At 39.0% G+C, this 25,521-nt stretch overlaps 2 long non-coding RNA genes across 2 annotated transcripts; both read left to right on the plus strand.

Annotated features, from left to right (window-relative positions):
* The first annotated feature begins 470 nt into the window (after positions 1-470).
* LOC142181603 (uncharacterized) lies at positions 471-4,289 on the plus strand. The gene is made up of 2 exons (XR_012710307.1): positions 471-1,158; positions 4,036-4,289. It is a non-coding gene; the product is annotated as an uncharacterized LOC142181603 (long non-coding RNA).
* An 8,322-nt stretch (positions 4,290-12,611) lies between these two features.
* On the plus strand, positions 12,612-15,988 carry LOC107791905 (uncharacterized). The gene is made up of 2 exons (XR_001649368.2): positions 12,612-13,594; positions 15,440-15,988. It is a non-coding gene; the product is annotated as an uncharacterized LOC107791905 (long non-coding RNA).
* Positions 15,989-25,521: the final 9,533 nt, after the last annotated feature.

Here is a 25,521-nt window from a genome sequence, read left to right on the forward strand (position 1 = left end):
CTAATATAGCTATTTCAACTTATTTTGACTCTTTTACTTTATTTTATTACAAGAAAAATGAAAATTACAAAAAACAATATTTTAGTTTATGTATTTTTCATAAATTTTAAAAAATATATAAAAATAGTACCTTATTTTTATATTTATATAATTTTAAAAACACAAAATAGTTTCATGTTTAATTTAATTAATTAGGATTAGCTTTGGCATTGTGTAGTATTTCTATCTTATTTTAAAAAGGAATCGATTAAGGTGTTAGACCATAATTTTAAGAGTTTTAGAGCTCAATTCTTGGCCCAATACCCAATACCTATTATGCCAACCCTAGGAACCCTTCTAGACTCTTCTTTGGAAAAAAAAGACCCTAAGAACTTAACACAAAAAGACCTAGGGACTAATTGGCAAATACACAAAAAATACACCTAAAACCTAGACCTATATTATGACTAACGCCTACAATGAGAGGGGGATCACAAAATAACGCCAGGGATATACACTGAAGGAGCTATCAGCGTTTTGTTTAGGAAATGGAACAGACCCATCAGCTTCTTCTTGAACAGAAATGAGGAGTTAACCTAGAGCTGGCCGCAATTTGAGCAAAATAAAAAACAAATCGTACCCCCGACTCCGTCTTCTCCCAAATGACCCCCCGTTAGTCAGTCATCTTCTCCATTCCAAAACCAACAAAATTTCACTCTATCCCCTCCATGACTTGAACTTCGGCCAGCAACCACACTCACAACCTACAGCCGCAACCAAACGGAGCTCCACTGGTTGGAGAAATCAATACTTATCGTTGGAGTTTGGCTGGAAGGTTCAGATCGGACAGTGAAGCTTGAACGCCGATCTGTTTGGTTTCGAGCTTCGGCGACGGCTACTGTTCATATTTCTCTCTCCTTTATCCGTTTTCTTTATTACTGCTGCGACGAGGATGACGGATCTGACCAAATATACATATTTTCCGTCAGCTCATTTCCAGTACCCGTGAGGTCTATGTTCAGTCGCGAAGTCGCCAATTTCAATTCCGTCCGAGGTTCGTGGTTTCGATTTGACTTGCTGTTTCTGCTCGATAATACTGCTGTTTTCAGTCGGAGTTTGGACCAAAACATTGTATCTGCTGATTCTTCTATTGTTATTAAAAGAACTTCGAATAAACAGGTACATCTTTTCTCCATTCCTCTGTTATTATAGATGTTACTTTCATATTGTTGTGATTGAAATATGGTGATGCCCTATTCTCTTAGTTACTGTGATTGTAGTCTCAATTTGTGCTTAAGGACAATGTATGATATTCTGTTTCGTTGTTAGAAATTTGGTTTGGTGGATTGATATGTTTGAACATGAGCGATTGGAAATTAAAGTGTTTAGGTTGTAACTCCATTTATGGGTGATCGACTTAGCTTCGGTGTATTGATGCTTTGATTTATCTGCCTTGGCTAGTTTCTATTCGATGCTTGCGCCAATTCGTATCCCTGCCTCATGTTAAAATGCAGTTTTAAGTTCCATATTCTCGAAACTGTGCATCTGTTGCATTTGTGAGCAGTTGCTTGGCATCCCATGCACCGAAGTGATATTCTTATGGTCAAGATTGATTAAACATGTGCTCCTTCTCGTTAAAATTTTCAGAAGATTGGTGAAATGATCATGAAGGGTCATTTGAGATGTATGAATTAGTTGCTTGTTTTGTTTTCTTTGAAGTGAACTATTGATTAAAATTTGTTGAAAGCAGTTGGTTATGTTAAAAATTCTAATTTGAGGGGATCAATACCTTTGAAGGTCTATTTGGTTTGTTCATTTGGTTGGCATTTGGGTTGGTAATTGGATTAATCTCAACAGAGATAGTATTTGAGCTAAATCCTACACCAGAAACTTTTGCCAGTCAATTCTTCTCGTCTAATTAGTTTAATGCTTTCATGTTAATGTGCAGTGTTGTATATTTTTCTCAAAATGTAGTCAAAAGGAATCAGTTTGGGTTTGGAATTCGATTTCTTAACTGATAGTCCGAGTCGGGGTGTATTCATATTGGTTTAACATTTTTAATATCCATATGCTGGTTTTATTTATTCATTTAGTCAGTGATCTTATGGTGCTAAGGTTTGGAAGTAGCTTTTTGTCAAGTTTAGGAAGTAGCTGATTACTTAATCTTGATCATATTCTTGGAACTCTTGAAGAAGGTAATGATACCTTTTGAGAAACGTCATGAGAATATAAAGTATATGTGTTCAGATGTGATCCTTGCTTTAGTGGGAAAAGAAGAACGTTTTAGTCTTAGAGCTGGAAAACAAGCCTCTATTACGTTATTACTGTTTGAGATCTTAAAAAATGCAGACATAAAAGTTATGAATATTCTTAGTTTGCTTCAATTGAGTAAAACCCTTTTAGAATAATTCGAGGCGTGCCATGTCAAACAAAATCTCAAAATTCATGGACCTCGCTTAACTAATATTTTAATCCTAGAAATCGAGGCGTGCCATTTAGTTGATTTTCCATGGCCCTCACAAATTTGAAAGTGCGTAGTTGCTTTAGGCGCGCTATTTTAAAAATTACTTTCATAAACTCGGGTGTGCATTTCATGTGACCCAAATCCGAATCTCAACAACGTTAAATAAAATGTGTCGTGGATCGCGGGTGTATTTATGTGGCGTGGTCCAAAGACGTGTTTTAGATGACGTTGAAATCTTCCTAAAAAATAATTAAATAAAAGCGATTATAAAGCTAAAATCGCACCATAGGCTAAAACATGTATTAAAATCAGATAATAGTCCAAAAATGATAGTTGAGCGACCGTGCTAGAACCACGGAATCCGGGAATGCCTAACACCTTCTCCCGGGTTAACAGAATTCCTTACCCGGATTTCTGTGTTCGTGGACTGAATAACAGAGACAATCTTTCCTCGATTCGAGATTTAAAACCGGTGACTTGGGACACCATAAATCATCCCAAGTGGCGACTCTGAATTTGTAATGAAATAATCCCGTTTCGATTGTCACTTTAAGTTGGAAAAAACTCCCTTATATACTCCCTTCCGGGGTGTAGGTAAAAAAGGAGGTGTGACAGCTCTGGTGACTCTGCTGGGGATCGAACCCAGAATCTTTGGTTCAGGGTTCAAGAATTCGAGCTTAGATGAATTGTTATATTTGGTTTTATTTATTATCTAATTTTATTACATGTTTGGGCCTAATGTGCTAAATGTTGCTTTTACCGCTTTGATATTATCTGAATTGTATATAAGCTGTTACGAAACCCTTCTCTTCTCATCTTCGGGGATGTGCACGCTGGCCGTGACCCCCTATTCTGTTAGTGTCATACCTTGAAATAAGAAAAAAGGCTCAGACAAGTTACTAAGCCGGATGGCCTTTTGGTTCCCGGTACGTAGCCCCCTCCTCGGCTCGAGTTGTCCGCTCGGGTACACAAGTCTAGAACAAATACCCAGGTTTTGAACCTAGAATAACTCAGCCTCATGCCGGAACCCTAGTAGGAACATTTGTTTGCATCATGTGCATTTAACTTTGGAGACTCAACACAGTGGTTGGGTCTGTCTAGGATAAGTGTACCCGAAATGAAAAGACCATCCTGATGCATCCTACTTGCTACTTGTGCATTCATTTGTTTCGGATTTGCATGTTGATCGACTTATAGGGGAAAGTTGAGAGAATGAAAGTCAATGTGAGGGCTGAGAGAAATAATTGCCTGTTTTTTGGAAAAATCGATGTCCCAAAATATATTGAAACTCTGCCGGAATTTTGAAAAACAAAAGAGAGAAAATTTTGAAAAAAAAAAAGAAAAATAGTTGTTTTTTGTTTTGTCAAAATTGCCCGAACTACGCGAGTTTGATTCTCATCGGATGTGGGATACGTAGGCAACCCACATAGGGTCCGGTCTTCCTAGTAAGTCTTAGGTTCTTGGCTTCGCGGGGTCTTAGCCAAATCTTGCATTTTATCCACTTTTAGCCGCATAGGTTAATTTTGCAGAAATAGCTTCGATCATGTCTGTCTAGTAAGGAATATTATTGTCTCACATAGTGTTGGTTTCAGTTTTGTCATACAGGTGTGGATCTACTTACCGGAGTTTGGGCATGACAGACGCCTTAGGACCATCCGGTCAGGAGTTTGCTTAAGGAGATTTTTTTTAGTTATTATGTTTTGAGTCTATTATTTTTTTATGTCGTCTTTACCTTCTAGTTTTGTACAGTAATGTTGGGTCTTTTGTTTTTGTATTTCCTATTTTGTATTGAAAAAAGATATGTTATAAATCAAAAATAAAAAAAAAAGGATATTTTGCGTTTTTATATTTCCATTAGAATTTTCTTTAGGAATACTACTCCTAGAAATTAAAAAAAAATCGTTTGATGTGGTTTTTCCTTTAGGCAATTAATATCTAGAACTTAAAATAAAAATTTGTTTTTATATTTCCTTTAGTATATTGGGACTAAAAAAACGAGAATTTTTGTTTTTAGTACCTCTTTAAAGGTTTTCTCTAAGATATTAATTCCAAAAACTCAAAAAAAAAAAAATCTTTTGAGGTTATAGAATTTTTTTTACTAGATTTAGGACATTGCAAATAGAAGAAATAAGATACCTTATCTTCTGTTTATTTTTAAAATTTCTCCTTTAGGTAATTAAAAATTGAAATCAAAAAACTTTTTTATCTTTTTCATTTCTCGTTACGAAGTTTTTCTTCAGGAATATCAAATGAAAATTCAAAAAAAAAAAGTCAAGAAATATCTTTCTCTCTTCTAGGATTTTTCCTTAATAGAGTATTTATTTCCAAAAAGAAAAGAAAAAGAAAAAAAATCCGTTAAGCTTGAGTTTAGAATAGGTTATAGAACATTAAGTTTAGAAAATTCGAAAAAAGGGTTTTGCTTCTTTTATTTTCTCTTTTCTCATCAGAATAGTCTTTAAGGTAATAAAAAAAGAACGTTAGTTCATTTAGTCTATTTCCGATCTTCCAGAACTACGCAAAGATCTGATTCATGCGGCGTCATGATACATAGGCAACCTACATAGGGTTCGATCGAATTTTTTTATTTTTATGAAAAAACAAAAGGAAAAAAAAGAAAAAAAGAAAAGAAAAGAAAATGGGGGGGGGGGTGAAATGATGGGATGTGACAAATGAGAAGAAAAAAGAGAGTGATAATTAGCGAAAAAAAGAGGAAGGAAAATTAGCAAGCAAGTGGTAGAAAAGCAAAGAAAAGAGAGGATTGAGATGAACAAATTGGGATGATGCCAACTGACCTTTGTACCCCCGAAGTCATTTTAGAACCGATAACTGTGGCTGGGTGCATTACACATAAAGTGAGATTATCTTATGTTAAATGCCCTAAACGCTAACGTGATGACTTCATTTTGTTCCTTTTGTTATCTTTATTGTAGCAGAAAGGTGGTTGGTTTGTGGTTCTTAAAGTGGTAACTCTTCTCTACAACATAAAGTTGAAAGGCAGTGACAGATGACAACAGAACTGAGTTGGTTGATACGAGTGTCCAAAAGCAATTAGTTGAACAGGACAATGGGTTGGTTGAAGAGGTGAGGATGTTAAGACAACACATGACGGATATGTATCGGGCTTGGATGACTGGGAAGGCACCACCCCCGCCACCACCTGGCTGCTTAGATGCTACCCTTACCCAAACTCCGGTCATAGTGCCGGATGATTCCCCGTACTTTCCAGATCCACCCGTTTATCACAGCTTTCCCAACCACCCTAGTAGCTCCATCACTCATCCTCCAATTACCTCTCCCCAAAATTGTCCTCCTGTCATATTCGTTATTCCCAACAATGAATACCCACTCAAAGCTCATGATGCCCAATATTACCCCTCAAAGGTTGCCCACAAGGTTCCTGACTCATACAAGAAGAGCCCTCGGGATGAGCTTCATGCTGAAAATGGAAAGGTTACAGGAAAAGAAGGGCGAGATGAGATATCCGGGAAGTTGAAAAGCATAGAACGGTCTTTAAAGAACATGCAAGGGACGGGAGACCAGGTTAGCATATCTTACAAAGAGTTGTGTATGTTCCCTGACATTCGCCTGCCCGCGGGGTTTAAAGTGCCAAAGTTTAACTTGTATGATGGGGGTGGAGATCCAGTAGCTCATCTGAGGGGTTATTGCAGTGAAATGAGAGGTGTTGGCGAGAAAGATGATTTGTTGATGGCGTATTTCAGTGAGAGCTTGACTGAGGCAGCTTTGGAATGGCATAATCGTCAAGATGTCGGTAAGTGGCATACATTGGGCGACATGACTCATGATTTTGTGCGACACTTTCAGTACAACATAGACATTGTCCCAGACCGCTCATCCCTATCTCAGATGGAAAAGAAATCCAAGGAAAGTTTTAGGGATTTTTGGCTCAGATGGAATGAACAAGTTGCTCGGGATAGTCCTCTCATTGATAGAAAAGATGTTGCTGAGCCCTGCCGACGACAGGGTCCAGTGGTCGTTCTTGCTAAACGCTTTCAGCCTCAATGTCGACCCCGTGGATATCCTTGTAATCCTCCCCACTGCTACTTCTCTCCACATAACCCCTAAAATCGTACATCACTTTCCCGATACCCCATCCACAATGCACCACCATATGCTCCACGTCCAAGAGGCCCGCGATGGCCCACACCACTTCCACAAATGTCTTACCCGCCTCCTTAGGCATATCAACCACCTGCCCGCAAAAGGTTTCAACCGAGGCCAGAGTATAAAGTGAAAAGACTACTGAAAAAGGAAAAGGCTTTCACCCCTATTGGAGAATCGTATGCCAGTTTGTTCCAGAGGCCGAGGCAATTGGACATGTTGAAGCCAATTTAGATAAAAATGTCAAACCCGCTTCCAAAGAAGTTTGATTTTTCTCAAAGGTGCACATATTTCTCAGATACCCCGGAGCATGACATAGAAAAGTGTTGGCATCTGAAAGGAGCAGTCTAGAAGCTTATTGATGTAGGTGGCATTACCGCGCAAAATCCAAATGCATCAGATACTAGCCAAAGTCCATTGCTTGAGACACATATGGAGGACATGATTTGTGTGGAAAAGGAATATGAGAACTATTCTGAGATCCTCGGAGGGCCAGTTGCCGCAAAGCTTTCAGCGCTATCACTCTTGGTTCCGAAAGTTGATCATAAGAATGAGCCGGCCAAAGGGACCCAAAAGCAATTTGCTAAGAACAATGAGATGAAGACTTGTGAAGGTTCTAGCAATGTTGATGTTGAACTCAGTGGCTAAGATGCAGAGCTTGGTAATTGGAAAGACGTTCCTCTCTTGGCTAGCTGGGGAGGAGTCTTGGCGGTTTATTTTGTTGTCATTTCTGTTGTCCGGGTTATTTTCAGGGTTGTAATTCGGATATTGTCTTGTGACTCAAACCCTTCTATCCTTTTATTTTGCCTAGTTTGTTTAGTCGTAGTAGCTCGTTTAGTGTTGTTTAGGTTTGTTTCAGGTTTGTAACCCCAGTTTAGTTTACTTGTTTTGTTATTCAAGCCCTTTCACCATCTGTCTAATGCAATTTTCTATTTTCGGTCATTTTGTTTAGTTCTCTTTTCTTTTTATAGTTCTTTTCCTGTTGACTCTAGTGACATGACATGCACGCGTAACTCCCAGCCTGGTCTTGAAAAGTCAATTTAGTCATGAAGCAATGAAACAATTTTGAAGAAGATAGGGACATTTGAGGGAAATAAGTAAAGACATTTTGAGATTACTTCAAGCCCGAATTGGGGAAACTGGGGCAGATAGAACGTAAAGAAACCTTATTGAAATTCTTCATGCCGCATCGAATTGAAGCTAAAGGCAAGTTTTCCCCAAATTAGCAGGGGTCGTTCGTGGTAACGAGAGTGTTGTCTAATGTTGCTTTGTATTTAACAAATGTAGAAGGCAAATGTGTGGATATGGCTATCAACTCTGATGCAGTCAAAAGATATTATATATGATTCCTTTGGTTAAATTGTGTTTGTTTGTACTTGGCATGTTTTAAAGATTGGAATGACAAAGGCATTTTGTTCTGCTATCTAAACACTTTATCCTTCGTTACCCCTTTGAGCCTTATTTATTTCCTTTCGTACCCCTCTTTTGGAATCAGCAACAAAGATCAGAAATGCAAGCGCAAAAGATAAGTAAAGGAAGAGAGAAAAGGAAAAAAGAGAATGAAAAAAAAAGAAAAAAAAAGAAGAAAAAAAAAGAAAAAAAAAAGAAAAAAATCAACAAAACAACAAAAAAGAGAAAAAATAAGAAGAAAAGAAGTGAAAAAAAAGAAAGAGAAAAGAGAAAATCACCACAACAAAGCAATTTCTATGTCATGAACTACGTTCGACCTGATTCCTTTTAAGGATACGTAGGCAGCCTCACGGTTCGGTCCCATCAAATAAAAATTCAAAAGTCCCCAAGCAAAGAAACTGGGGAAGAAGTTGTGGTTAGAGATCTGATTCCAAAAGTTGTAATTTTGAGCCCTTCTAAGCTGTTTTTGAGCCTTTATCCTTTCTTTCTAACCCATCCAAAAACCCGCATTACGGTCTAAAGAAAGACCTTCCGATCAATCTTTGAGTAGTGCCAGGTCAAGCGAGTTAGAGGTATGATTCACATCAGGGGAAACACTCTGTTCTGCACAAAGAAAACAAAAATGAGAGAGCCTTATCGGTGAAAACCTTCACAGGCACCATAAGGCAATGGTGAGTTGAGAAAAAGAACAAAATGAGAGAGGCTTGATGGTGAAAATCCTTCAGGCACCACAAGTCGAATAAGGATCGTGAATCAGATTGGATAATCGGAGCATTGAAGCCCAGTTTCACGCTTCAGAGGTACAACAAGAGTTGAACATCAGACTTGTTTGACAGATTAGGCCACTTAATCAACATGTGCATGTCATGGTCATTAGAGTTGGTATCCATATCTGATAGGTTTCTACTTTGTAGTTTTCTTGTTAGGAATCATCTCTTTCCATTGTCCTTTACTTTGTTCCTTTTGTCTTGTTTACTTCCTCTTCCTGAGTCTGTTTGGTCAGAACAAGTGAGAAATGACATCAAAATTTGCCACTAGCTTTCCAATTGCACAAAACGGGATCTGGCTAGCACATCAAAGTATCATAAGTTAGGAAACAACAACAAGCGCATCGAGTTGGTAACAGTCGACATGCTTTAGGATCCATGTGAAATACAAAGGTTTGGTATATACCAATTCATGAACAATGCAACAGATGGGGGGTGTTAGGTGAACGGATCAAAGGTATTTTTTGTGATGAGATTGACAAAGGAAGTGGTTAACCAGGGACAAGCAAGGTCTTCAAAGCAGAAATCAAAGTTATCATGGCAAGTGAAAGAGCAATAGACCTCAAGGCCAAGGCTGTTGGTTTAAGTCAAGAAAGAACAACATATGCACTGAGTGGGTGGCAATTGACGTGCTTTGGGATTCATGTGAAACACAAAGGTTGGGTAAATATCAGTTCATGAGCAATGCAACAGGTAGATGGTATTGGGTCTGAACAGAGAAGAGGTATTTTCTGTGATAAGGGTGACAGAGAAAGTGGTTAGTCAATAAACAAGCAAGGTCTCCGAGTGGAAATCAAAGCTATCATGGGAAGTAAAGGAGCAATCGCCCTCAAAGTCAAGGCCACAAACCAACCACCAAATTTTTAAACTGACAAGATTTTTCTTTGATTTGAAACAGGGGCAGAAAAATTCGATCGTTTCGGAGGAACCCCCCGTAAGGAAAGGCAAGCACCAGACAGGTTTGACCATAAATTCTTAGGACCCTCCTGGAAAATGGGACCTAGTTTAAAATTCAAAACAATCGTAAGTAACAAGATCTAGTGTAAGTGTACCCCAAAGGGATATAAATTGGTTTCAAAGTTTGCATGTTTAAGATATGATTCAATTAGGAGTTTTCAGGACCCTCATGAATAATGGGACATAACTTTAAGATTTCTATTAGATAACAAGATTTAGCGTAAGTTCTGCTGTAGGGTAGTATAATTCAGCCGTAAAAATTGTCACTCTTAGGATAATACTTGATTTTTGACTTTCAGGACCCTCCTGGATAATAGGATGTAGTTTTAAGACCTTCTTAGTTAACCAGATTTAGCGGAAGTCATACCTTTAGAAACATAATTCAGCTTTTAAGAAAACTGTCATTTAACTAGGAGTTGTCAGGACCCTCATGGATAATGGGATCTAGCTTTCAAATTCTTAAAAATATTCGATAAACACTCACATATGTGCCCAACTACCAAACTGGGGAAGAAAATTTTCTTTGTTTTATCTATTTTGTTGAAATCAGGCGCCCACCTGGAGAGTACGGGAATACAGCTAAAGTTCAGCAATCAGGCGCCCACCTGGAGAGCACGGGAATACAGTTAAAGTCTTGGCAATCAGGCGCCCACCTGGAGAGCACGGGAATACAGCTCAAGTTTAGCAATCAGGTGCCTACCTGGAGAGCACAAGAATACAGTTCAAGTTTGGTAATCAGGCGCCCACCTGGAGAGCACGGGAATACAATTCAAGTTTTGGCAATCAGGCACCCACCTGAAGAGCACAGGAAGACAGTTAAAGTTTTGGCAATCAAGTGCCCACCCCGAGAGCACGAGAATACAATTCAAGTTTGGTAATCAGGAGCCCACCTGGAGAGCACGGGAATACAGTTCAAGTTCAGCAATCAGACACTCACTTGGAGAGCACAGGAATATAGTTCATGGTTTGGCAATCAGGCACCCACCTGGAGAGCACGGGAATACAGTTAAAGTTTTGGCAATCAGGCGCCCACCTGGAGAGCACGAGAATACAATTAAAGTTTTGGCAATCAGGCGCCCACCTGGAGAGCATGTGAATACAGTTAAAGTTTTGGCAATCAGGCGCCCACCTGGAGAGCACAAGAATACAGTTCAAGTTCAGCAATCAGGCGCCCACCTGGAGAGCACAGGAATACAGCTAAATTTTTGGAAATCAGGCGCCCACCTGGAGAGCACACGAATATAGTTCAAGTTTGGTAATCAGGCACCCACCTGGAGAGCACGGGAATACAGTTCAAGTTCAGCAATCAGGCGCCCACCTGGAGAGCACGGGAATATAGTTCAAGTTTTGGCAATCAGGCGCCCACCTAGAGAGCACAGGAATACAATTAAAGTTTTGGCAATCAGGCGCCCACCTGGAGAGCACGAGAATACAGTTAAAGTTTTGGCAATCAGGCGCCCACCTGGAGAGCACGGGAATACAGTTCGAGTTCAGCAATCAGGCGCCCACCTAGAGAGCACGGGAATACAGTTAAAGTTTTGGCAATCAGGCGCTCACCTGGATAGCACAGGAATATAGTTCAAGTTCAGCAATCAGGCGCCCACTTGGAAAGCAAGGGAATACAGCTAAGGTTTTGGTAATCAGGCGCCCACCTGGAAAGCAAGGGAACACAGTTAAGTTTTGGCAATTAGACGCCCACCTGGAAAGCACGTGAATACAATTCAAGTTCATCAATCAGGAGCCTACCTGGAGAACACGGGAATACAATTCAAGTTTTGGCAATCAGGCACCCACTTGGAGAGCACGGGAATACAGTTCAAGTTCAGCAATCAGGCACCCACCTGAAGAGCATGGGAATACAGTTCAAGTTCAACAATCAAGCGCCCACCTGGAGAGCAAGGGAATACAGTTGAAGTTTTTGCAATCATGAACCCACCTGGAGAGTAAGGGAATATGGTTCAAGTTCAGCCGTCAGGCGTCCACCTGGAGAATAAGGGAAAGCATCTCAGATTACAATTCAAGTTAGCAACAAAAGAAGCTCGTGGCAAGAATGCGAGTCAACAGTCCGAGGTGATCAACAGAAGTTAGTCACAATAAGGAAAAAAGAAAGAATGGCAAGAAGTTAATCCAAATGCAGAAGTTGATGAAAGATGTGGGCTGCTCAAGACATGGCTGAGGTCACAAGCACTGCATGCCCGGTTTTGATCCAAAAGGCTGAAGAAGAACGAGCTAGCACCTGCAACTAGCAAGCGTTAAGGTTCAAATCCAAAGTCTGCATGAAGAACCATTCAAGACTCAAGATCAAGCTTCAGAAGACTTATAGATAGGAATCTTGTAACTCATAGTTGATAGGCTTAACTAGTCTTTTTCATGTTTTGATTTTTGATGTAACATCAGGACCGCGGACCGGAACCTCGGCGGAACGGCACCTCGACCGACTCTCCACCTCGGTATACTCCATCGCCTCACTCACCTCTAAACTACACATGACTTGATTCCTTTATAGCCAAGGATATGTAAGCAGCTCAGATACCAGGGCTCGATCACATTCCCCTTTTCTCTTAGTTTTGGACTCTTTAAATAAGGGTCAAGTCAAAAAACCTGTCTAGTCATTCTTTGTCTGAAAACTCTTCGCGTTTCCAGTCAAAGAGGGGCAGCTGTAAACATGTGATTTTTGACCCTCCCCAAGATTTTTTATATTTTAGCACGTAAATATTTAATTTAGGCCTAATATAGCTATTTCAACTCATTTTGACTCTTTTACTTTTTTTTTATTACAAGAAAATTAAAAATTAAAATATATATATATATTTTAGTTTATGTATTTTTCATAAATTTTAAAAAATATACAAAAATAATATCTTATTTTTATCTTTATATAATTTCCAAAACACAAAAATAGTTTCATGTTTAGTTTAATTAATTAGGATTAGCTTTGACATTGTGTAGTATTTCTATCTTATTTTAAAAAGAGTCAATTAAGGTGTTAGATCACAATTTTAAGAGTTTTAGAGCCCAATTCTTAGCCCAATACCCAATACCCATTAAGCCAACCCTAGGGACCTTTCTAGACTCTTTTTTGAAACAAAACATAAATAAAAAGACCCTAAGGACTTAACACAAAAAGACCTAGGGACTAATTGGCAAATACACAAAAAAATACACCTAAAACCTAGACCAATATTAGAGACTAACGCCTACAATGAGAGGGGGATCACAAAATAACGCCTGGGATATACACTGAAGGAGCTATCAGCGTTTTGTTTAGGAAATGGAACAGACCCATCAGCTTCTTCTTAAACAGAAATGAGGAGTTAACCTAGAGCTGGCCGCAATTTGAGCAAAATAAAAAACAAATCGTACCCCCGACTCCGTCTTCTCCCAAATGACCCCCCGTTAGTCATCTTCTCCATTCCAAAACCAACGAAATTTCACTCTATCCCCTCCCTGACTTGAACTCCGGCCAGCAACCACACTCACAACCTACAGCCGCAACCAAACGGAGCTCCACTGGTTGGAGAAATCGATACTTATCGTTGGAGTTTGGCTGGAAGGTTCAGATTGGACAGTGAAGCTTGAATGCCGATCTGTTTGGTTTCGAGCTCCGGCGATGACTATTGTTCTTCTTTCTCCCTCGTTTATCCATTTTCTCTATTACTGCTGCGACGAGGATAACGGATCTGACCAAATATACATGTTTTCCATCAGCTCATTTCCAGTACATGTGAGGTCTATGTTCAGTCGCGAAGTCACCGATTTCAGTTCCGTCCGAGGTTCGTGGTTTCGATTTGGCTTGCTGTTTCTGCTCGATAACATTGCTCTTTTCAGTTGGAGTTTGGACCAAAACATTGTATCTGCTGATTTTTCTATTGTTATTAAAAGAACTTCGAATAAACAGGTTCATCTTTTCTCCATTCCTCTGTTATTCTAGATGTTACTTTCATATTGTTGTGATTGAAATATGGTGATGCCCTATTCTCTTAGTTACTGTGATTGTAGTCTCAATTTGTGCTTAAGAACAATGTCTGATATTCTATTTCGTTGTTAGAAATTCGGTTTGGTGGATTGATATGTTTGAACATGAGCGATTGGAAATTAAAGTGTTTAGGTTGTAACTCCATTTATGGGTGATCGACTTAGCTTCGGTGTATTGATGCTTTGATTTTTCTGCTTTGTCTAGTTTCTATTCGATGCTTGCGCCAATTCGTATCCCTGCCTCATGTTAAAATGCAGTTTTAAGTTCCATATTCTTGAAACTGTGCATCTGTTGCATTTGTGAGCAGTTGCTTGGCATCCCATGCACGGAAGTGATATTCTTGTGGTCAAGATTGATTAAACATGTGCTCCTTCTCGTTAAAATTTTCAGAAGATTGGTGAAATGATCATGAAGGGTCATTTGAGATGTATGAATTAGTTGCTTGTTTTGTTTTCGTTGAAGTGAACTATTGATTAAAATTTGTTGAAAGCAGTTGGTTATGTTAAAAATTCTGATTTGAGGGATCAATACCTTTGCAGGTCTATTTGGTTTGTTCATTTGGTTGGCATTTGGGTTGGTAATTAGATTAATCTCAACAGAGATAGTATATGAGCTAAATCCTAACACCAAAAACTTTTGCTACTTAATACTTCTCGTCTGATTAGTTTAATGCTTTCATGTTAATGTGCAGTGTTGTATATTTTTCTCAAAATTTGGAATTCGATTTCTTAAATGATAGTCCGAGTCGGGGTGTATTCATATTGGTTTAACATTTTTAATACCCATATGCTGGTTTTATTTATTTATTTAGTCAGTGATCTTATGGTGCTAAGGTTTGGAAGTAGCTTTTTGTCAAGTTTAGGAAGTAGCTGATTACTTAATCTTGATCATATGCTTGGAACTCTTGAAGAAGGTAATGATACCTTTTGAGAAACGTCATGAGAATATAAAGTATATGTGTTCAGATGTGATCCTTGCTTTAGTGGGAAAAGAAGAATGTTTTAGTCTTAGAGCTGGAAAACAAGCCTCTATTACGTTATTACTGTTTGAGATCTTAAAAATGCAGACATAAAAGTTATGAATATCCTTAGTTTGCTTCAATTGAGTAAAACCCTTTAGAATAATTCGAGGCGTGCCATGCCAAACAAAATCTCAAAATTCATGGACCTCGCTTAACTAATATTTTAATCCTAGAAATCGAGGCGTGCCATTTAGTTGATTTTCCATGGCCCTCACAAATTTGAAAGTGCGTAGTTGCTTTAGGCGCGCTATTTTAAAAATTACTTTCATAAACTCGGGTGTGCATTTCATGTGATCCAAATCCGAATCTCAACAACGTTAAATAAAATGTGTCATGGATCGCGGGTGCATTTATGTGGCGTGGTCCAAAGACGTGTTTTAGATGACTTTGAAATCTTCCTAAAAAATAATTAAATAAAAGTGGTTATAAAACTAAAATCACACCATAGGCTAAAACATGTATTAAAATCAGATAATAGGCCAAAAATGATAGTTGAGTGATCGTGCTAGAACCACGAAATTCGGGAATGCCTAACACCTTCTCCCGGGTTAACAAAATTCCTTACCTGAATTTCTGTGTTCGCAAATTGAATAACAGAGTCAATCTTTCCTCGATTCAGGATTTAAAATTGGTGACTTGGGACACCATAAATCATCCCAAGTGGTGACTCTGAATTTGTTAATCCCGTTTCGATTGTCACTTTAAGTTGGAAAAAACTCCCTTATATACTCCCTTCCGGGGTGTAGGTAAAAAAGGAGGTGTGACAGCCTCCCTACTGGCCCATCTGGGGCTAGCACATCTACTGGTACTGCTACCCCACCATCCCTGGATGACATGGTCAAAGAGCAAAAATCAATAACGGGCAAGATGGAGGCCATGAACAACAGGTTGGAAAATATGAGCCACCGACAAGGGAAAATTGAGAAGCGGCAGAGAAAGTTCAGGGATCACGAAGAGAAAAAGAGCAAATTCCTAAACAAAATGATGGATATGCTGAGGTCGTTTTACAGTTCAAATGACTCTGATGATGATGATGAGGAGGAGGAGCTCAAATTTCTTTCCACCTCCAGCTCCGACTGAGGCCGATTCAGGGAGCCCCTCTAACTATTATACTTTTTGTTTTGATATTGTGCAGTGAGGACACTGCAATTATTTTAGTTGGGGGTGACACACTTTATTTATATATTTATTCTTGACTTATGCCCTTGTCGGGATAATGAGTTTGTATGGATATTGTGTGCCCTTGTCGGGCTTGTGTTGTGATTAATATAGTGGTGGATTTGTCACTTTTGTTATTTTATTTTCGTTATTAGTTTTTAGTTATTTTTATTTTTATTCCTTTAGTAGTTTTTAGTTTATATTATTTTATCTCTCTAGTAGTAATATACTTTTCAATAGATCTCCTTTGGTTTTCTTTATGCTACGGTTCTTTCCCGAGGAATATTTTTGTATTGAACCGGGTGACTTTTCCCTATGATGGATGGCGTGACAACTTTCTTAAGGGATTTGTCTTGTTTAGTTTTTTTCTTTTTTTTAAGTAAGTATTTTTTTAGTTAGTTTAGCAGCTAGTAGTGAATAAATTAGTTATTGGATGTGATATTTTGTCCATACACCAACGTGTGGCTTGTTTGGTACCAACATGATTTTAACTTTGGTATATAAAGTTTGATCTTTAAAATGAAAAATGATTGAAGTGATTGTGATCTTTTGTCCATAAACCAACGTGTGGCTTATTCGGTACCAACCTGATTTAAACTTTGGCATATGAAGTTTTGATCTTTAAAATGAAAAATGATTGAAGTGATAATCCTTATTGTGACTTTTAGGTTCTATTTTTGGCTCTTTGATTCATTAAATAGTCTTTTAGGCTATATATAATTTTCTTTGGGTTCATTGGTTTTAATTGGATTCTGGATTTATGTCACTCGAGTTTGCATGTGCCATGTGTGGTGAGATTTGTTGTGAATTCTTTTGCATTATTTGTAGTCTAGAGCTTGCCTGGAATGCGCTTCAAGTTAAAATCCTAGACTAACTTGGTTTGAAAAATGATGTTAGGCCTTCGTTGGACCGTTATTGTGCCTTAAATTTCCTACCCTTGCATATTTTCCCTAGTCAACCCCTTTTGAGCCGTTAAACTTTTTCTTTAGCAACCATGTTACAAGCTTTAACCCTTCGTTCTTTATTGACCTATCTTTTGGCATTCTACCTCCCTAAGTACTTTGAGAGTGTAAACATAGGCTAAAAGCCTATGTTTGGGGGTGAAGGTTGGAAAAGTTGTGATGTGAAAGTTGCTTAAAAGGTGAAAGGTAATATATAAAAAAAATGATGAGTAAAAAAAGAAGAAAAAATAAGGATTTGCGAATAAAGGGAAGAATGTGTGTGGAATGAAAAGTGAAGGAAGGAAAAATAAGGAGTTGTGAATAAAGGGAAGATTAGGTGTGGAATGGAAAGTAAAGAAATGATGAAAAATATTTTTGAAGGAAGTGTGCTTTAATTGTTGCAAATTATAGTGCTTAGGGAGGTTTTGGGTGACTCTTATCCAAATTGTGCCCTACCTTAACCAAAAACCTACATTACAATCCTCTAAGTCCTACTTGATTTTGAACTAAGTGTGTCTGCATTAGTGGAGAAATACCTGAAGGGCAAGTCTATGGCGCTACTTTTGTGCATTTGAATATCTTTGTGAGAGTGAGAGTTAATTCTTTCCATTTGATATTCCATTTATATTTAAATTACAATTTATAAGTTGGGATTCTCTCTTAAGTATGAGGACACATGAAATTTTGAGTTGTGAACTTAATCCAATCTCTAATTTAGAGGAATGAACAAGGGAAAGTTATTTGTGATAAAGAGGCAAATTTTGAAGCTCTAGTGCCATGACTTGATTGCTACTTTGACTAACTTGGTGTTTGAGCACTTGAAATGAAATGATATTCTTATGAAGTTGTCGGTGATTCATATGCCTTGGATTATTTGTTGATACCAACCGAAGTCGCTAGATTGTGTTTAATTTGAACATTTTTGACTTGAAATGTATTTGGTAAGCTTAATTGATGATTTTATAGAAGGATGTTTTTAGTTGTTGAATTACTTGAGGACAAGCAATAGTTTAAGTTTGGGGGTTTGATAAGTTGGTATTTACCAACTTATCTCGTCGTTAATCTTAGATTCTTGCTATGTTTGATCGAGTAAATCGCGTGTTTAATGTCATTTACATCCATTTTACGGGTTTTATGTGGTTTAGAAGTGATTGTGAAGAAACCAAGTCCAAAAAGGAGCTAAAATGAAAACAGGAGCACTGCCTAGTAAATTACCCTTCGCGAACACGAAGGGTTAAATGCAAACGCGGAGCTTCAGGAAACAAACTTTCCCAAACGTGGAGTGTTGTTCGCGAACGAGAAGCTGGAGGAAACAAACCTTCGCAAACACAAAGGGACAATCGCGAACGCGAAGTTGAAGGAAACAAACCTTCGCGAACGCGAAGAAGAAATGGGCGAAAAAACTAGGCAGTTCTAGAATTTCACATTGTTTCATCCCAAACCCTTTAATACTCGACCTAGCTCATTTGTAAAATATCTTTGGCTTATTTTTCAGTTCCTAGACTAGAGAAGACAAGTTTTGGAGCTAGGGTTCTTGCACACACACTTTGGTCTTGAAGATTTGAAGCTTTTGGTTGAGAATTTCTTACCCATTTATGTTCATTTCTTCATTTCCTTGCTTGGTATTGTATATCTAAGTATGTAGTATTTTTTTCAACAATTGAATCTTGTTTATGGGAATATTCATATTTAAAGTGTGGATTAAATATCTTGTTGTGCTTATGTATTGAACGATTTTTGTTTCTTATGAAGTGAGTTGTTCTTTCTTTAATTATTCTTATTCTTTTATGTTTCCAAAGGGATTAGCTAACCCTAGGACTCACCCATATACTTCGAATTAATTTTGGGAAAGATAATTTGGGTTGGGATTACAAGAACTTGAGGCTTTAACCCTCACTTTATAGATTCTACCTAGGGATATGATTGAACTACTTGTACCCATATTCAGGCCTGCTTAATATCATACTCCCTCTGTTTCAATTTATGTGAACCTATTTCCTTTTTGGTTCATGCCAAAAAGAATGTCTCCTTTTCTTATTTGGAAACAATTTACCTTTATGCAATGATTTATAGCCACACAAAATATATGTGCCTCATTTTACACCACAAGTTCAAAAGTCTTCTCTCTTTTCTTAAACTCCGTGCCCAGTCAAATGGGTTCACATAAATTGAAACGGAGGGAGTAGTATTTTTAAAAATCTTGAGAAATGATTTGGGGAATGACTACTTAATGATAGGGGTAATAAATTATTACCCGAGGCTAATTAACATGAATTCGCTCATATTTATAGAATCGTGAAATACATTGGATCCTTACTTGAGTGTAATTCTCACTGCATCCATACTTGTAGCCATTGATCATTTTACTTACTTTCTAGGTTAGATTACGTTTCTGGATTTAGACATAAATATTCTCAAAACCATTCTAAGTGTTTGGATTAGCATAATAAGTGATAATTCTCTTACACGCCTAATTGCCTACATTTTGTTCTCAGTGGGATTCGACCCCGACTCATAGTTAGGTAAATTATATTTCATTAGACCGTGCCCATTTACTTTTTAGTAGTGGATTTGGAAGTCATCAATAAATTGTTGGTAAATGGTGGCAGTTGTTAGTCCCATGTCCTTTATTTGATGCCTTACATATGTATTTTTGTGGTTACGTGACTTGTCGGGGTGGTTAGTTTGGTTTCGGGGAGGTTTTGGAGTGAATTGGGACCTAGTCCTAAGGTTAGAAGCTTAAGTTGTGAGAGTTGATCGGAGTTTGATTTTTGTGTAGACGACTCCGGAATGATGTTTTGGTGATTCCAATAGATTCGTATGGTGATTTTGGACTTAGGTGTACGTTTGAATATGGATTTGGTGGTCCATAAGTTGTTGGTGTTATTCGGCAAAGGTTGAAAAGTTGAAGGTTTGGAAGGTTGATAGGTTTAATCAAGAGTTGACTTTGTTGATATCAGGTTCGGATTTTGGTTTCGGGGATTTTAATAGGTCCGTTGTGTCATTTGAGTCTCGTGTGCAAAATTTGAGGTCATTCCGATTTGATTTGATTTGGTTCAACATGAGTTTTGAAAGTTGAAAGTTCGTTAGTTAATTAGGCTTGAATTGTGGTACGATTTATGGTTTTGATGTTATTTTGTGTAATTTGAGACCTCGAATAGATTCGTATGATGTTTTAGGACTTGTTGGTATGGTTGAATGGGGTCCCGAGGGCCTTGGGTGAGTTTCAGATGGGCTTCGGATTGTTTATGGCTGTTTGGGATGATCAGGTCTTATGCTTTTGCACCTGCGACTTCTAGACTGCAAGTGCATATTTCCGCATCTTTGAGTCCGTAGATGCGGACAAAAGGGTGGAGCTGGATGTTTAGCATATGCGAGGGGATTTTTGTAGATGCGGCTTCGCAGATGCGGGTGAGTGAATGCAGGTGCGCGTGGTCGGGAAATTAGTGGGACTCGCAGATGCGAACTTTGGACCGCAAATGCCGTGTCACAGCTGCGACTCAGTAGATCACATATGCGGTTTTGCTGAGCAGAATATTTAATATCGAGAGGTTAGTCATTCTTTTATTTTTGGAGTTGTGGAGCTCGGTTGGTGGCGATTTTAGGAGGGTTTTTCATCACAATTGAATGGGTAAGTGATCTCTGCTCAATTTCGGTGTTAGATATTGATTACCCATAGATTATTACACCTAATTTACATGAATTAAAAGTGGGATTTGAGGGTTTATTGGACTATGATTTTGGAAAATAAGATTTGATGATTTTAAGGTTGATTTGAGGTTGGAATTGGGTAAAGCACATATATTTGGACTCGTATCCGAATGGGTGTTCAGAATTGTGAGCTTTATCGGGTTCCGAGGTGCGAGCCCATGGTTGACTTTTTGGGTTGACTTTGCATAATTGATTCAAGATCTAAGTTTTATTATTTGAAATTGTTTCCTATAGATTTTATTGATGATAGTAAGTTGTTTTGACATATTCGAGTCGCTCAGAGGTTGATTCGTCTGGGAAGGGCTTTTTAGAGTATTGATTTTCGTGTTTTGAGGTTAATTGGATTCTAGGATAATTATCTCTGAGAACTATGATATTTGAGATGTGTTGGGGTGACGCACGTGCTAGGTGACGGGCGTGTGTGCGTGTACCAAGGTATTCATGATCTGGATAGTTCTTAGGCTATTATATGTCTTGTTTTGCTATCATGCCTCATTGTACCCGTATTTTATCTACTTGTATGATTATTTGAGCTAAGATTCATGTTAAAAATCATGTCTAGGCTATGTGCTTATTTGTTGAGAAATGATAGAGCTATTCTTGTGGTTTTGAGCTGTTTTGCCTTAATTATAAATATTCTCTCAGTCATGATGCTATATCCGTGTATGATATCTCTGTCTCAGTGCACTTCTATTTTATTTCTCACATGTTATTGATGCCTCATATATATAACCCTGTTGAACTGAGTACTGCGAGATGTGGTTAACTAAGACTTGAGCGGTTGGTGACTAAGCTTGGGCCGTATAGCCAATTTGGTTTTGATTTTGAGGTGACGCGTGCGCCAGGCCTATATTGGGCTAAGTGGTATTATTTTGCTGCGATGTGTGCACCGGCCCCACAGTTGGGCTATGTGATATTGATTAGCGCTTGAGCAAGGATCCGCCCCTCCGAATTTTGGTATTCATAGTGAGCACATGCACATGATTATACATGTGCTTTGGTGAGGGGTACTTGTGCCAAGTACCTGTACAATGCTGAGTGTGGTTATGTGTGTGATGGTGAAGGGCACTTGTGCTAGGCACTGTGAGTATGCTAAGTGTGATAATACTTGATGATTATACTAAGATGATATTGACTTGACATGTAGGCATAGAGATGTATTTTTCTCATTCTAGTTGGTAAATAAAATGTCTTATTTGTGTGGGTCTTTGAGTGTTATACTTGGAAAGCATGTCCAAATTTTTGTAATTGTGAACGAGTTGAACGTGATATCTTCTGAATTATTTACTGTTACTAGCATTATTATATCCCGTGTTATTATTATTTACTGATGTTGGTTACTAACTCTTCTTTCGAGCTAGTTATTGCTTTCAGCCGAAGGTTAGGTTTATTACTTATTGAGTACTTGGGGTCGGTTGTACTCATACTACACTCTGCACTTCATGTTCAGATCCAGCTACTTCCAAGTGCGGTGATTGCTAGAGTTTGCACTGGTACTAGTGTGTGGAGACTATGAGGTAGCTGCTATGTTGTTCGCAGACCTTGGAGTCCTCTTTCATTATTACTGTTCTATTGTTAGAATAGTTGTATTGAGGATTTGGCCTTGTATTTGATATTTAGTAGTGCTTATGTACTCGTTGATACCAGATCGTTAGGATGATTGTAGTTGTATTATCGTTGTCTTCTTAGATATTTCTTAATATTTCTGCTTTTGAGTTTATTAAGTTCTGACTGTTGAGCTCATTATTGTTGTGAAACTGTTGCCTTGCCTAGCAAGCAGCGTTAGGCTCCGTCGCGGCCCCGGTGGGAGTTTGGGTCATGACAAGTTAGTATCAGAGTTCTAGGTTGCCTAGGTCGCACGAGTCATGAGAAAGTTTAGTAAAGTCTTGCCGGTCGGTACGAAGACGTCTTTACTTATCTTCGAGAGGCTACCAAACTATTAGTAAACTTCATCTTCTTGCGTTCTTGTCGTGTCAATTTTTAATTCCGAAATGTGATCCTTTACTCTTCTATTCACTTATAGATGGTGAGGATACATTCAGTTGATCAGGCACCAGAGCCACCAGTTAGGGCCGCGCGAGGCCATGACTGAGGTAGAGGCCGATGTGGGGTTCGAACTACAGCTAGAGCAGCACCTGTAGAGGCACCAGTTGCTTCAATAGGGGAGTAGATTCTGTATATGATTGAGCCAGTGGGACCAGTTCAGACATTGGCGGTACCATTTGTTATACCTGGTCTTTAGGAGGCATTGGCTCATATCTTGAGTTTGTGCACGGGCTTAGCTCAGGCGAGTATGATACCAGTTGCACCAACTACCTCACAGTCTGGGGAGGAGCCTAGACTCCCATCGCCCGTACACCTGAGCAGCTAGCTAAAGGTTATCAGACACCAGGGGTGTTACTAGTTCAGCTAGTTATTACTGCTCGGGCCGAGATTTTTCCACCTATGACTGATGAGGAGCAAAAGAGGTTGGATCAGTTTAAAAGGCTTAATCCTCTCGAGTTCAATGGAGGAGAGTCAAATGATGCTTAGGGTTTTTTGGTTCGGTGTCATCGGATTCTTCGAACAACGGGTGTTATGAAGACCAATGGGGTTACCTTTACTACATTTCATTTGATAGGGGCAACCTACAGATGGTGGTGGACTTATGAGTCAGGTAGGCCAGCTAGCACATCACCACTTACATGGCATGAGTTCTCAGTTCTCTTCTTAGAGAAGTTTGTTCCACAGACTTGCTGAGAGGAGCTACATAGAGAGTTTGAGCAGCTACGCTAGGGAGATATGACTATGACCTAGTACGAGATGAGATTCGTAGATCTGGCACATCATGTAGTATGATTGGTTCCCACTGAGAGAGAAAAGATCAAGAGGTTCATTGATGGCCTCAACTACGACCTGCATTACAGTTTGGCTCGAGAGGCTGAGACAAATCCTAGATTCAACCAGGTGGTTGAGATTGCTAGACATTTGGAGCAGGTTCGCATGCTTGAGCGTGAGGAGTGGGATACCAAGAGGCCTCGTGGTTCAGGTAGTTTTAGTGGTGCCTCATTTGGAGGCCACTCATATCATAGCAGAGGTAATCCTTTTAGGCCCGCTCAAACAACTTGTTAGATTCCTCGTGGTTCATCAGTTAGCTACAATTCATACAGTGCTTACCTAGTTCACTCATCATACAGTGCACTCCTAGTTCAAGGATCGTACTATACTCCATTAGTTCAGGGTTTGTCAGTGCCAAGTCCTTCTAGTGGTTATTCTAGTTCACTAGGTATGATTCAGGCCCTGTAGTCATTTTTCGTTCGAGGTTGCTATGATTGTAGGGAGTTGGGGCATGTGAGGAAGTATTGCCTCCGCTATTACAGATGTTCAGTGCAGTAGGGAGGCCAAACTATGACTCCCGCACTAGTTGCTACACCACTAGCTCAACTAGCTTGGGGTGGAGGTCATACATGATAAGGTTGCTCTAGAGGGGGAGGTTAGTTAGGTGGTGGTCAAGCTCGTTGCTACGTATTTCTTGCCAGGCCAGAGGCAGTTGCTTCAACCACCATGATCACATGTATTATTTCCTTGTGCCATAGGGATGCTTCAGTGTTATTTGACCCTAGTTCCACTTATTCATGTATGTCTTCATACTTTGCTCGTTATTTGGATATGCCTCTTGATTCTTCAGATATGCCTGTTCATGTACCTTCAATGGTGGGTGATTCTATTCTGGTGGATCGTGTATGTTGATCATGTGTGGTTACCATTGGGAGTTATGAGACTAGGGTCGATCTTTTATTGCTTAACATGGTTGATTTTGAGGTGATTTGGGTATGAATTGGTTATCTCAGTACCATGCTATTCTTAACTAACACGCTAAGACCATGACATTGGCGATGTCAGGTTTGCCTAGGTTGGAGTGGAGAGGTTCTCTTGGTCACACTCCCAGTAGAGTGATTTATATTTGAAGGCTCAACAGATGGTTAAGAAGGGGTATTTGGCATATTTGGCATTTGTGAGATATGTTAGTGCTAGTACTTCTATTGTTGAGTCAGTTCTAGTAGAGAGGGAGTTTCAAAATGTGTTTTCTGCAGATCTGCGGGGCATGCCACACGACAAGGATATTGATTTTGGTATTGATCTAGTGTCGGGCACTCAGCCCATCTTAATTCCACCATATCATATGGCCTAACAGAGTTGGAGGAATTAAAGGAACAATTTCAAGAGTTTCTTGATAAGGGTTTCATCACACCGTGTGTCTCACCTTGGGGTGCTCCGGCTCTATCTGTGAAGAAGAACGATGGTTCTATAAGGATGTGTATTAACTATGAGCAGTTGAACAAGATTACTATCAATAACAAGTACCCAGTACCGCATATTTATGAATTGTTTGACCAGCTTCAGGGTACTAGGGTATTCTCGAAGATTGGTCTAATATCGGGGTACCACTAGTTGAAGATCTGGGCTTTAGATATTTTGAAGACGATATTCAGGACTCCCTATGGTTATTATGAGTTTCCGATGATCTCTTTTGGGCTGACTAATGCTCCAACAACTTTTATGCACTTGATGAACATCATATTTTAGCCCTATCTTGATTCCTTCATCATAGTTTTCATTGATAATATATTGGTGTATTCCCGGAGCCAGGAGGATCAAAGGATCGTGCTCCAGACCTTGAGGGAGAAGAAACTATATGCTAAATTCTCCAAGTGTGAGTTGTGTCTTAATTCAGTCACATTCTTGGGTCATGTGGTATCTCGTGAAGGGATTAAGGTGGATCTGAAGAAGGTTGAGGCGATTTAGAGTTGGCCTAGACCATCTACTGTTATAGAGATCCGGAGTTTCCTTGGGTTGTTTGGGTATTATCACTGTTTTGTGGAGGGGTTTTCATCTATAGCAGCCCTATTGACTAGATTGACCAAGAAGGGTGCCCCATTCAGGTAGTCTGATGAGTGTGAGAAGAGCTTTTAGAAGCTCAAGACCGCCTTGACTATAGCTCCAGTTCTGGTTTTGCCTTTATGATAAGATTCTTATAC

Source organism: Nicotiana tabacum, chromosome 1 (genome assembly GCF_000715075.1).
Source record: "Nicotiana tabacum cultivar K326 chromosome 1, ASM71507v2, whole genome shotgun sequence".
NCBI classification, from domain to species: Eukaryota; Viridiplantae; Streptophyta; class Magnoliopsida; order Solanales; family Solanaceae; genus Nicotiana; species Nicotiana tabacum.